The sequence below is a fragment of the Callorhinus ursinus genome, unplaced genomic scaffold (genome assembly GCF_003265705.2).
Source record: "Callorhinus ursinus isolate GAN/ISIS: 27379988/994484 unplaced genomic scaffold, GSC_fseal_2.0 scaffold4, whole genome shotgun sequence".
Classification (NCBI taxonomy): domain Eukaryota; kingdom Metazoa; phylum Chordata; class Mammalia; order Carnivora; family Otariidae; genus Callorhinus; species Callorhinus ursinus.
In genome coordinates, this window is record NW_027397066.1 from 10,920,724 (window position 1) to 10,932,407 (window position 11,684).

Below are 11,684 nucleotides of genomic sequence, written 5' to 3' on the forward strand. Positions count from 1 at the left end.
CTCTCTGTCTCTCATTCTCTCTCTCTCAAATAAATAAATAAAATCTTTAAAAAAATTTTTGAGATACAGTTTCTTCTAACAGATCAAAATATACCCTAAATCACTAGTGTGTGGCTTTGTTCTAGGCTCCTGCCTGATCACATTCTTTCCCTTTTTTCTTCTTTTTTTTCTTTTTTAATCTTCTTTCTTTTTTCAAACAACTTCTTATCTATCAATTCCTTTTATAAAATCTTTTATAATTTTCATCTTTACAATCATCTTCCATCCCTTCATTGTATCAACCCTTATTTTGTACATATATAAGTCTTTCCTCCTTTAAAATTTTAGGAGGCACTTTCTTCTAACAGACCAAAATACACCCAAAATCTAGTGTGTGACACTGATCTAGGCACTAGCCTGATCATATTTGATCATATTGTGCTTTTTTGTTTTGTTCTGTTTTTGTTTGTTTTTATCTTTTTCTTTTTTTTTTCTTCTCTTTCTTTTTTCTTCCTTTCCCTTTCTTTTCCCCCAGTTTCAGGTCTTCTCTGATTTGTATAGAGTATACTTGCTGGGGACGTTGTTAACCTGTTAGCATTTTGTCCTCTCATTCATCTATTCTCCTCTGGACAAAATGACAAGACGAAAAAAATCACCTCAGCAAAAAGAACAAGAGGTGGTACCATCTGCCAGGGACCTACTCAATACGGACATTAGTACAATGTCGGGCCTAGAGTTCAGAATCATGACTTTAAAGATACTAGCTGGGCTTGAAAAAAGCATGGAAGTTATTAGAGAAACCCTTTCTGGAGAAACAAAAGAACTAAAATCTAACCAAGTTGAAATCAAAAAGGCTATTAATAAGGTGCAATCAAAAATGGGGGCACTAACTCCTAGGAAAATGAGGCAGAAGACAGAATCAGCGATATAGAAGACCAAATGATGGAAAATAAAGAGGCTGAGAAAAAAAGAGAGAAACAACTACAGGATCACGAGGGCAGAATTCGAGAGATAAGCGATACGATAAGACGAAACAACATTAGAATAATTGGGATCCCAGAAGAAGAAGAAAGAGAGAGAGGGCCAGAAGGCATATTGGAGCAAATTATAGCAGAGAACTTCCCTAATGTGGGGAAGGAAACAGGCATCAAAATCCAGGAGGCAGAGGGAACCCCTCTCAAAATCAAAAATAGGTAAACACCCCGACATCTAATAGTAAAACTTACAAGTCTCAGAGACAAAGAGAAAATCCTGAAAGCGGCTCGGGAGAAGAGATATGTAACCTACAATGGTAGAAACATTAGATTGGCAACAGACCTATCCACAGAGACCTGGCAGGCCAGAAAGGACTGGCATGATATCTTCAGGGCACTAAACGAGAAAAATATGCAGCCAAGAATACTATATCCAGCTAAGCTATCATTGAAAATAGAAGGAGAGATAAAAAGCTTCCAGGACAAACAAAAACTAAAGGAATTTGCAAACATGAAACCAGCCCTACGAGAAATATTGAAAGGGGTCCTCTAAGCAGAGAGCCTAAAAGCAGCATAGACCAGAAAGGAACACAGACAATATACAGTAATAGTCACCTTACAGGCAATACAATGGCACTAAATTCATACATTTCAATAGTTACCCTGAATGTAAATGGGCTAAATGCCCCAGTCAAAAGACACAGGCTATCAGATGGGATTAAAAAGCAAGACCCATCGATATGCTGTCTGCAACAGACTCATTTTAGACCCAAAGACAACCCCACATTGAAAGTGAGGGGGTGGAAAACCATTTACCAGGCTAATGGACACCAAAAGAAAGCTGGGGTGGAAATCCTTTTATCAGACAAATTAGATTTTAAAACAAAGACTGTAATAAGAGATGAAGGACACTATACCTTACTTAAAGGGTCTATCCAACAAGAAGATCTAACAATTGTAAATATCTATGCCCCTAACATGGGAACAGCCAATTATATAAGGTAATTAATAACAAAAGCAAAGAAACACATTGACAACAATACAATAATAGTGGGGGACTTTGACATACCCCTCACTGAAATGGACAGATCATCTAAGCAAAAGATCAACAAGGAAATAAAGACTTTAAATGACACACTGGACCAAATGGACTTCACAGACATATTCAGAATATTCCATCCCAAGGCAATGGAATACACATTCTTCTCTAGTGCCCATGGAACATTCTCCAGAATTGATCACATCCTAGGTCACAAATCAGGTCTTAACCAGTACCAAAAGATTGAGATTATTCCCTGCATATTTTCAGACCACAATGCTTTGAAACCAGAACTCAATCACAAGAGGAAAGTCGGAAAGAACTCAAATACATGGAGGCTAAAGAGCATCCTACTAAAGAATGAATGGGTCAACCAGGAAATTAAAGAAGAATTTAAAACATTCATGGAAACCAATGAAAATGAAAACACAACTGTTCAAAATCTTTGGGATACAGCAAAGTAGGTCCTGAGAGGAAAGTATATAGCAATACAAGCCTTTCTCAAGAAACAAGAAAGGTCTCAAATACACAACCTAACCCTACACCTAAAGGAGCTAGAGAAAAAACAGCAAATAAAGCCTAAACCCAGCAGGAGAAGAGAAATAATAAAGATCAGAGCAGAAATCAATGAACTAGAAACCAAAAGAACAGTAGAACAGATCAACGAAACCAGGAGCTGGTTCTTTGGAAGACTTAACAAGATTGATAAACCCCTGGCCAGACTGATCAAAAAGAAAAGAGAAATGACCCAAATCAACAAAATCATGAAAGAAAGAGGAGAGATCACAACCAACACCAAAGAAATACAATTATAAGATCATATTATGAGCAACTCTATGCCAGCAAATTAGATAACCTGGAAGAAATGGGTGCATTCCTAGAAATGTATCAACTACCAAAATTGAACCAGGAAGAAATAGAAAACCTGAACTGACCTATAACCATGAAGGAAATTGAAGCAGTCACCAAAAATCTCCCAACAAACAAAAGCCCAGGGCCAGATGGCTTCCCAGGGGAATTCTATCCAACATTTCAAGAAGAATTAATACCTGTTCTCCTGAAACTGTTCCAAAAAATAGAAATGGAAGGAAAACTTCCAAACTCATTTTATGAGGCCACCATTACCTTGATCCCAAAACCAGACAAAGACCTTTCAAAAAGGAGAATTACAGACCAATATCCTTGATGAACATGGCTGCAAAAATTCTCACCAAAATACTAGCCAATAGGATTCAACAGTACATTAAAAGCATTATTCACCATGACCAAGTGGGATTTATCCCTGGGCTGCAAGGTTGGTTCAACATCCGCAAATCAATCAACGTGATACAATACATTAACAAAAGAAAGAACAAGAATCATATGATCCTCTCAATAGATGCAGAAAAAGCATTTAACAAAGTACAGCATCCTTTCTTGATCAAAACTCTTCAGAGTATAGGGATAGAGGGTACTTACCTCAAAATCATAAAAGCCATCTACGAAAAACCTACAGCGAATATCATTCTCAATGGGGAAAAGCTGAGAGCTGTTCTCCTAAGGTCAGGAACGCGGCAGGGATGTCCACTCTCACCACTGCTATTCGACATAGTATTAGAAGTCCTAGGCACAGCAGTCAGAAAACAAAAAGAAATCAAAGGCATCCAAATCAGCAAGGAGGAAGTCAAACTCCCACTCTTTGCAGATGATATGATACTGTATGTGGAAAACCCAAAAGACTCCACCCCAAAATTCCTAGAACTCATACAGGAATTCAGTAAAGTGGCAGGATATAAAATCAATGCACAGAAATCAGTGGCATTCCTATACACCAACAACAAGACAGAAGAGAGACAAATCAAGGAGTCGATCCCATTTCCAATTGCACCCAAAACCGTAAGATACCTAGGAATAAATCTAACCAAAGAGGCAAAGGATCTGTACGCAGAAAACTATAAAATACTCATGAAAGAAATTGAAGAAGACAAAAGAAATGGAAAAACGTTCCATGCTCATGGATTGGAAGAACAAACAAGGTGAAGATGTCAATGCTACCTAGAGCAATCTACACATTCAATGCAATCCCCATCAAAATACCATCCACTTTTTTCAAAGAAATGGAACAAATAATCCTAAAATTTGTATGGAACCAGAAGAGACCCCGAATAGCCAGAGGAATATTGAAAAAGAAAAGCAAAGCTGGCGGCATCACAATTCCGGACTTCCAGCTCTATTACAAAGCTGTCATCATCAAGACAGTATGGTACTGGCACAAAAACAGACACATAGATCAATGGAACAGAATAGAGAGCCCAAAAATGGACCCTGAACTCTATGGGCAACTAATCTTTGACAAAGCAGGAAAGAATGTCCAGTGGAAAAAAGACAGTCTCTTCAACGAATGGTGTTGGGAAAACTGGACAACCACATGCAGAAGAATGAAACTGGACCATTTCCTTACACCACACAGAAAAATAGACTCCAAATAGTTGAAAGACCTAAACATGAGACAGGAGTCCATCAAAATCCTAAAGGAGAACACAGGCAGCAACCTCTTCGACCTCAGCCGCAGCAACTTCTTCCTAGAAACATCGCCAAACGCAAGGGAAGCAAGGGCAAAAATGAACTATTGGGATTTCATCAAGATAAAAAGCTTTTGCACAGCAAAAGAAACAGTCCACGAAACCAAAAGACAACTGACAGATTGAGAGAAGATATTTGCAAATGACATATCAGATAAAGGGCTAGTATCAAAAATCTATAAAGAACTTATCAAAATCAACACCCAAAGAACAAATGATCCAGTCAAGAAATGGGTAGAAGACATGAACAGACATTTTTCCAAAGAAGTCATCCAAATGGCCAAGAGACACATGAAAAAGTGCTCAACATCGCTCGGCATCAGGGAAATCCAAATCAAAACCTCAATGAGATACCACCTCACACCAGTCAGAATGGCTAAAATTAACAAGTCAGGAAACGTCAGATGTTGGCGGGGATGTGGAGAAAGGGGAACCCTCCTACACTGTTGGTGGGAATGCAAGCTGGTGCAACCCCCCTGGAAAACAGTATGGAGGTTTCTCAAACAGTTGAAAATAGAGCTACCATATGATCCGGCAATTGCCCTACTAGGTATTTACCACAAAGATACAAATGTAGGGATCCAAAGGGATATGTGCACCCCAATGTTTACAGCACCAGTGTCGTGTCCACAATAGCCAAACTGTGGAAAGAGCCAAGATGTCCATCGACAGATGAATGGATAAAGAAGATGTGGTATATATACACAATGGAATATTATGCAGCTATCATAAGGAATGAGATCTTGCCATTAGCAATGACGTGGATGGAACTGGAGGGTGTTATGCTGACTGGAATAAGTCAATTAGAGAAAGACATGTATCATATGACCTCACTGATATGAGGAATTCTTAATCGCAGGAAACAAACGGGGGGTTGCTGGAGTGGTGGGGGGTGGGAGGGTGGGGGTGGCTGGGTGATAGACATTGGGGAGGTTATGTGCTATGGTGAGCGCTGTGAATTGTGCAAGACTGTTGAATCACAGATCTGTACTTCTGAAACAAATAATGCAATATATGTTAAGAAAAAAAAAAGAAGTTAGTAGGAGGGGAAGAATGAAGGGGAGTAAGTCGGAGGGGGAGACGAACCATGAGAGACAATGGACTCTGAAAAACAAACTGAGGGTTCTAGAGGGGAGGGGGATGGGGGGATGGGTTAGCCTGGTGATGGGTATTAAAGAGGGCACGTTCTGCATGGAGCACTGGGTGTTATGCACAAAAATGAATCATGGAACAAACTACATCAAAAACTAATGATGTAATATATGGTGATTAACATAACAATAAAAAATTTTTAAAAAGTGCTTTATAAACACGTTTAGCACATAGTAAGTATCCAGTTCATGGTAGCCATTATCAAGGTGTCTCCCTCAGCCCCCCTACCTTCAGCTGGCCCTTCCCATATCTTCACAAAAATTAAGAAGTTGACAGGTTAGAGCACCTTTGTGGAAGATAGTGTGTCAGGCAAATTTTTGGAACTGAAGAGGATATTAAGTTCATTCTTGTTCTCTGTCTATACATTTGAAAGCCCCAACTTTCCCCAACACTTCTCATTAGACAAGGTTAGTCCATGTTCCTTTGACTAACTCTGAACTGTATACTCAAGGCCTAAGGAATCACCATCCCTGTTCCCACCTGGTCCAAAAATTTGGGCAGTCATTCCCTGGTTTTCCTATGTGATGTCTTATTTCTGCCTCCAAATCAAGCTCATATTAAAACACATCAATTCATCAAACAACACATGAGTTAATATTAGAACAAAACAGAATAGACTTCTTTCCTTCACTAACCCAAGACTGTCTTCAGTTTACAAGGGTGTTACCATGAACATTTCTGTTTTCCCCACTGATGAGCAATATGAATCCTCACTTTCTCTCCTTGAATTTGATTTGTTCTATTTTCTTCATAAGAGGGTTTAGAGTGGAGCAAATGAGCAATTTGGATAAAATGATTTTTTTGGCATTTGTGTCAAAAATGAACAAAAATTTATATTTGTTAATACAATGTAAACAATAAAAATATGTGATGAAGAGCTCTCTGAAATCAAATCCAACTACAGAATCTGATCAGAAAATTTTTTTCTTTTTTTAAAAAAATAAAACTGAAACAAAAAATTCAAAGCAAAATATGCATTTGGCCCATCTGTTGGGGTTTACTCAAATTCAGTTTGTTGACACAATAACACATTGGGCAAAAACCATCTAATTCTGTCTCCAAAATCAAGTAAGGGTTTACCACACTAGATTCTTTGTACAAATTGCATTACTATTTTCCCTTATTTTAACTAATTACCCACAAGGGTCCTCCTTCCAAGGATGAACATTTTATCATGGGCTCTTACAATTGGTTAAATGGGATATGTTTAAAATGTTTTCTGGTTTTTTTTTTTTTTTTTTGGAGGGGGGAGTCTCACTGACTCTTCTAACATAGACTTAGATTTGAATAACCACAGCTGAAGCCATAAATGGGAGGAGCAAATTATGTCTGCAGATGTGGGGAGTGTTTCCATCACACATCAACATTCTCCTGCCTCTTAATCTAAAAACTAATAAGATGGTTCTTATTAAAAGTAAGCTTTTCCATGCTTGGAAATCACATGAACAGGGTGTGATAATAATTTTTAAAAGATTTGCATTGAAAGAGAAAAGATGATGTGACAATTGCTTTGGGATAAAATGCAAATGCCATGGATTTTTCAAAGGTTAAGATTTTCTCAGTTGTTTGTTTTCTGCAATTTATCTCAATTCTGTATCTTAATTCCCATTTGCAGAATGTTTTTCAGTTCATGGTGCACTCCTATTGTGATTTCATCATTTGGGTTTTACAGCAATATCTGAGGAAGAAATTACTATTATTCCTCTCTTACAGGTGAGGAAACTGAGACCCAGAGATTGAATGATTTCTTGACCAAGGTCACACAGCTAGCCAAAGGTGGATCTGGGATTGGAGCCCAAGCTGGCCTGGTGCCAAACTGATGCCTTTTCTTAAAGTCCTTATTGTCACAGGTCTCTGCTCTCTGTCTCCTTATTAACCTCAGGAACCATCCTAGAGAATCTGCCATGCATGGAAAAGGCTTCCTACTTTGATCTCCTGTGGGCTTGGAGGACAGAGACCAATTCTTATTACTCTCTACCTCTGCAGAGCCTACGAGAGGTCTGGCAGCTGAGCACCCATCCATTAGAACACCTCTGACTGGAACCAGGAAACAGAGATGGAGAACCATAGTTGAAGCCCATTCAGGCTTTGGTTGACCTCAGAGAAGACTTTGGGAGACCAGAAGAGGAGACCCAAAATAAAAAGCCATCAGGAGCAGAGTAGTTGGTGCAGAATATTCTTGGGTCTAGCAGGCTAACCAGCTAGAAGCAGAGGAAACACAGGTTCTTTAAAAATAACTTGTTCTACTCTCACACTGTGAAATTTTATATCTTTAAAGATAGAGACAAGCAAAATTGCCAGAGGTGAGGGGAGTGGGGGATGGGGAAAATGGTTGTGTGTGTGGGGATACAGGCTTCTAGGTATGAAATGAATAATTCATGGGAATAAAAAGCATAGCATAAGGAATATAGTAAATGATACCATAACAGCACTGTATGGTGACAGATGGTAGCTGCACTTGTGGTGAATATAGCATAATGTACAAACTTGTCAAATCACTATGTCATACACCTGAAATGAATATAACATGTGTGTCAACTACACTTAAAATATATGTGTGTGTGTGTGAGAGAGAATTTTCTGATTTAATAATCTGAGTCAAACACTCAGCTAAATGTTCTGCCTGTACTGCCTCATTTAATCCTCACAACAGTCCTATGAAATAATTACTATTATTTCCTCTTCTACAGATGACTAGAATAATGCTCAGAGATATAAATCACTTGCCCAGAGTCACAAAGCATTAACCTTTTTAAAGTATAAATGTTCTCTTCTGTAAACCAGGAATTATAACAGCCCCCTATTGGGGTTGATGTCAGAATGAAAAGAGAAAAGGTATGTACTGGAAAAGAGTCCAGCAAACAACAAATAACAGGTCTTTACTCTGTTATTTAAAGCAGAGACACAGATGTGGTTTGAATGCAGGTGGCTAAAATCCCAGGTTTTACAGCCACATACAAGGGTTCAACTACTTACTTGAAGATGACATTTTCATCTGTGTGGGTTGTCTTGGCTCTGTAAGTTGTCCCTGTATCCTTGTCTCTACATGCTAATAACAGTAATAGAATGTGCCTCCCAGAACTGTTCTGAGAATTAAATGGGGCTGTGTATTTGGTAGGTAGAATTCTACCATGGCCCCATAATCCCTGGCCCCTGTGTTATGTCCTGTGCAAGCCCTTCCCCGGAGCATGGGTAGGACCTGTGACTTGCTTCTGCCAAATAGAATAGTGATAGACTGTCACTCCCACGATAAAGTTCTATTACATAAGTTCTATTACATATTGTTTTAGCACAGGGAGAGAGATTCCCTGCTGGCCTTGCAGAAACAAATAGCCATGGCTGTGAACTGCCTTGATTGGTTGGGGGGGGGCACATAGGAGGGAACTGTGGGCAGCATCTAGATTCTGAACATGGCCTTCAGCCGAAAGCCCATAAGAATCATGACCTTCGGTCATAAAGCCACAGGGAAATAATCCGAATGAGGTTGAAAGCAGATTCCTCCCTAATTGGGCCTCCAATTGAGAACACAGCCCAGCCGGCACCTTCACTGCAGCCCTGTGAGTCCCTGAGCAGAGGGCCCAGGCCAGACTCATGATGCACAGAAACTAACAGATAATAAATAAGCATTGCTTTAAGCTAATAAGTTGTGGTAATTTTTTTATGCAGTAATAAGTAACGAATGCATGCATATAAAGCATTTGACACAGAACCCTGTGTGTGTTAGCTATATCTTCTGTCTATATCAATTAATAAACACATTTATAAAGATTTTTACTTATGCATAATATATTCCTACAAAACTATTCCAGTGCGGTTATTGGATTTATGCCTTCTTATACAGTTAAGAAAAGGGTTTTTTTTTTTTTTTTTTTAGAATTTTAGTAGTTAACTTCTCCTGCATAAGGTCTAGAGTTAAAGAATTATTCCTCAGACCTTATGCGGCTGTTCTGTAACAAGGTCTCGGAGAGGTTGTGGGTGTATAAGATTCAACTATACCTGAAATATTAAGGGTCTCCAAATAAAGAGGGACTCTGCGGAGTGAGTGGGTGAGAACAGACTTTATATAATAAGTCATGTCATTTCTTTTTAGCTTTTCATCATATTATTAAATCAAATGACAATTTTTGGCAGATTGAGTAATAATAGCAAACATTCAGTTTAACAGCTATGATACAATATGCACATGCTTTTAAAAGCCTATCTAACAGCTGGTTGGAATTCAGCCTGAGAAGAATTCATAAACACGCATTTTATAACCTGCTTACTTGGCTATTAAAGAATGAGGCTGGATTTATCTAGAAATTTTTTAATGAGCAAAAATAGAATACTTTCCGAGGGAAGACTGCTCCTTCTCTAAAGCCATCAATGTTCGGGGGCTTCTCCCTCAGACCCCAGGCATCCTTAGAGAAACTAATGCCATAATGATGAACATATTGATAGAAGCACTGAATGGCAAATCTTTGGAGGTCTGCCTTTCCGTGCACAGAGCTCTCCTTGGCTACAACACTGAATAAGAACTCCATTTACACAGACTTCCCGTACCCAATTTTGCACGTTTTTCATTATATCAACCCTAAAGGAAGAATAAACTTTTTTTAATGAACCTACCATCTAGTTTTCCAATAAATAAGTTGAGTAACTACAATAAGCCAGAAAAAAAGAACAGAGAAATCTAAAGAAGTTTCACAACTCAACTGAGGATACATGCTTGGAAAGCAGAAGGGTTAGGACCCCAAACTCATGGCTCAGCTCTGTTGGGCTGCTCTCAAAATGCCCTCCAGCCACAGCACCACTTACTTGTTCCTGTCATAATGATGTAAAATACAGCTTTAAAAAAAGCAAGATTCAGTACGAAAGAGTAAGCTTCAAAAGACAATGATGCCTTGTTGTTCTGAAGGGTTTGGCCTAGGACTGTAATCATCAATGGGGAAGTACAGAGGTATGTTCCAACCCAATACTCAACACTTGATGGCCCCAAACAGTGTAACAGGGAGGTACCTGATCCTTTATTGCCCCACTCACGTTGAAATTTTTGTTTGGAATTATATTATGAACCTCTGCTCTGAGGTGTGCTTTCCAAATATACCTTCTTAGAAGGCTATTGGAATGAACAATAGCAACAAAAATCCCACACCACTTATTTATGATATTCTACTCTCAGCATTTGTAACCAGCTACATAAGCTATTCATGCATGTGTTTAAAAAATGACAATAGAACACCTCTTAGATGGGAACGTAGTCAGGATGGAATTCATTTCCACTAAACAAGAATAATCTCAATTACTTCCCCTTGTGCTGTCTGCATCTCCCACCTCTTGCCTTCAGTCTTTGTTATGAATTGCACCTAGCTTCTGTTGCAGTACCCTAGCAAAAGCATTCTGTTATTTTCCAGATTTTGTACAGAGATTAGCATGCACAACCACACTGATCAACTGAATAGGCATGAAGAAGAATATAAGCATGAAAATAGAGACTCCTGAGCCCATGGCATGTAAGGGCAACTGGGTAGGTGAGCAACTAAGGGAACTGGCCCTGTAGCCAGACTACATGAATTTGAACTGGCTCTGCCACTCAATAGCTGTGCATGGTCCCAGGTGAGCTCTTTCACCTCTCAGTTACCTAGGTTTATCTATAAAGGCGAAGAATAATAATAGGAAGTATTTCTTGGGACTATTGGAAGAATAATAAGAGCTAGCATAAGTAAAGAGTGCAGAAAAATAATTGCCATTCAGTTAGCATTTGGGAGGTGTTAGTTATTGTTATCAAAAAGAATATTAAATATTTCTATCCAAACTCTAGATTTTTTTATACAGCATGTGAATTAACTTTCCCTAGTACATTTGAAAAAACTATCTTACAAAACCTTCCATACCTTTGCGGGGAGTAATTCCAAAGTCGTGACCACAAACATGGATTATTATTTTATTGTTAGGGGAAGAAGAAACAAATGTTATCTTTAAAACTAAGATTTAAAACAC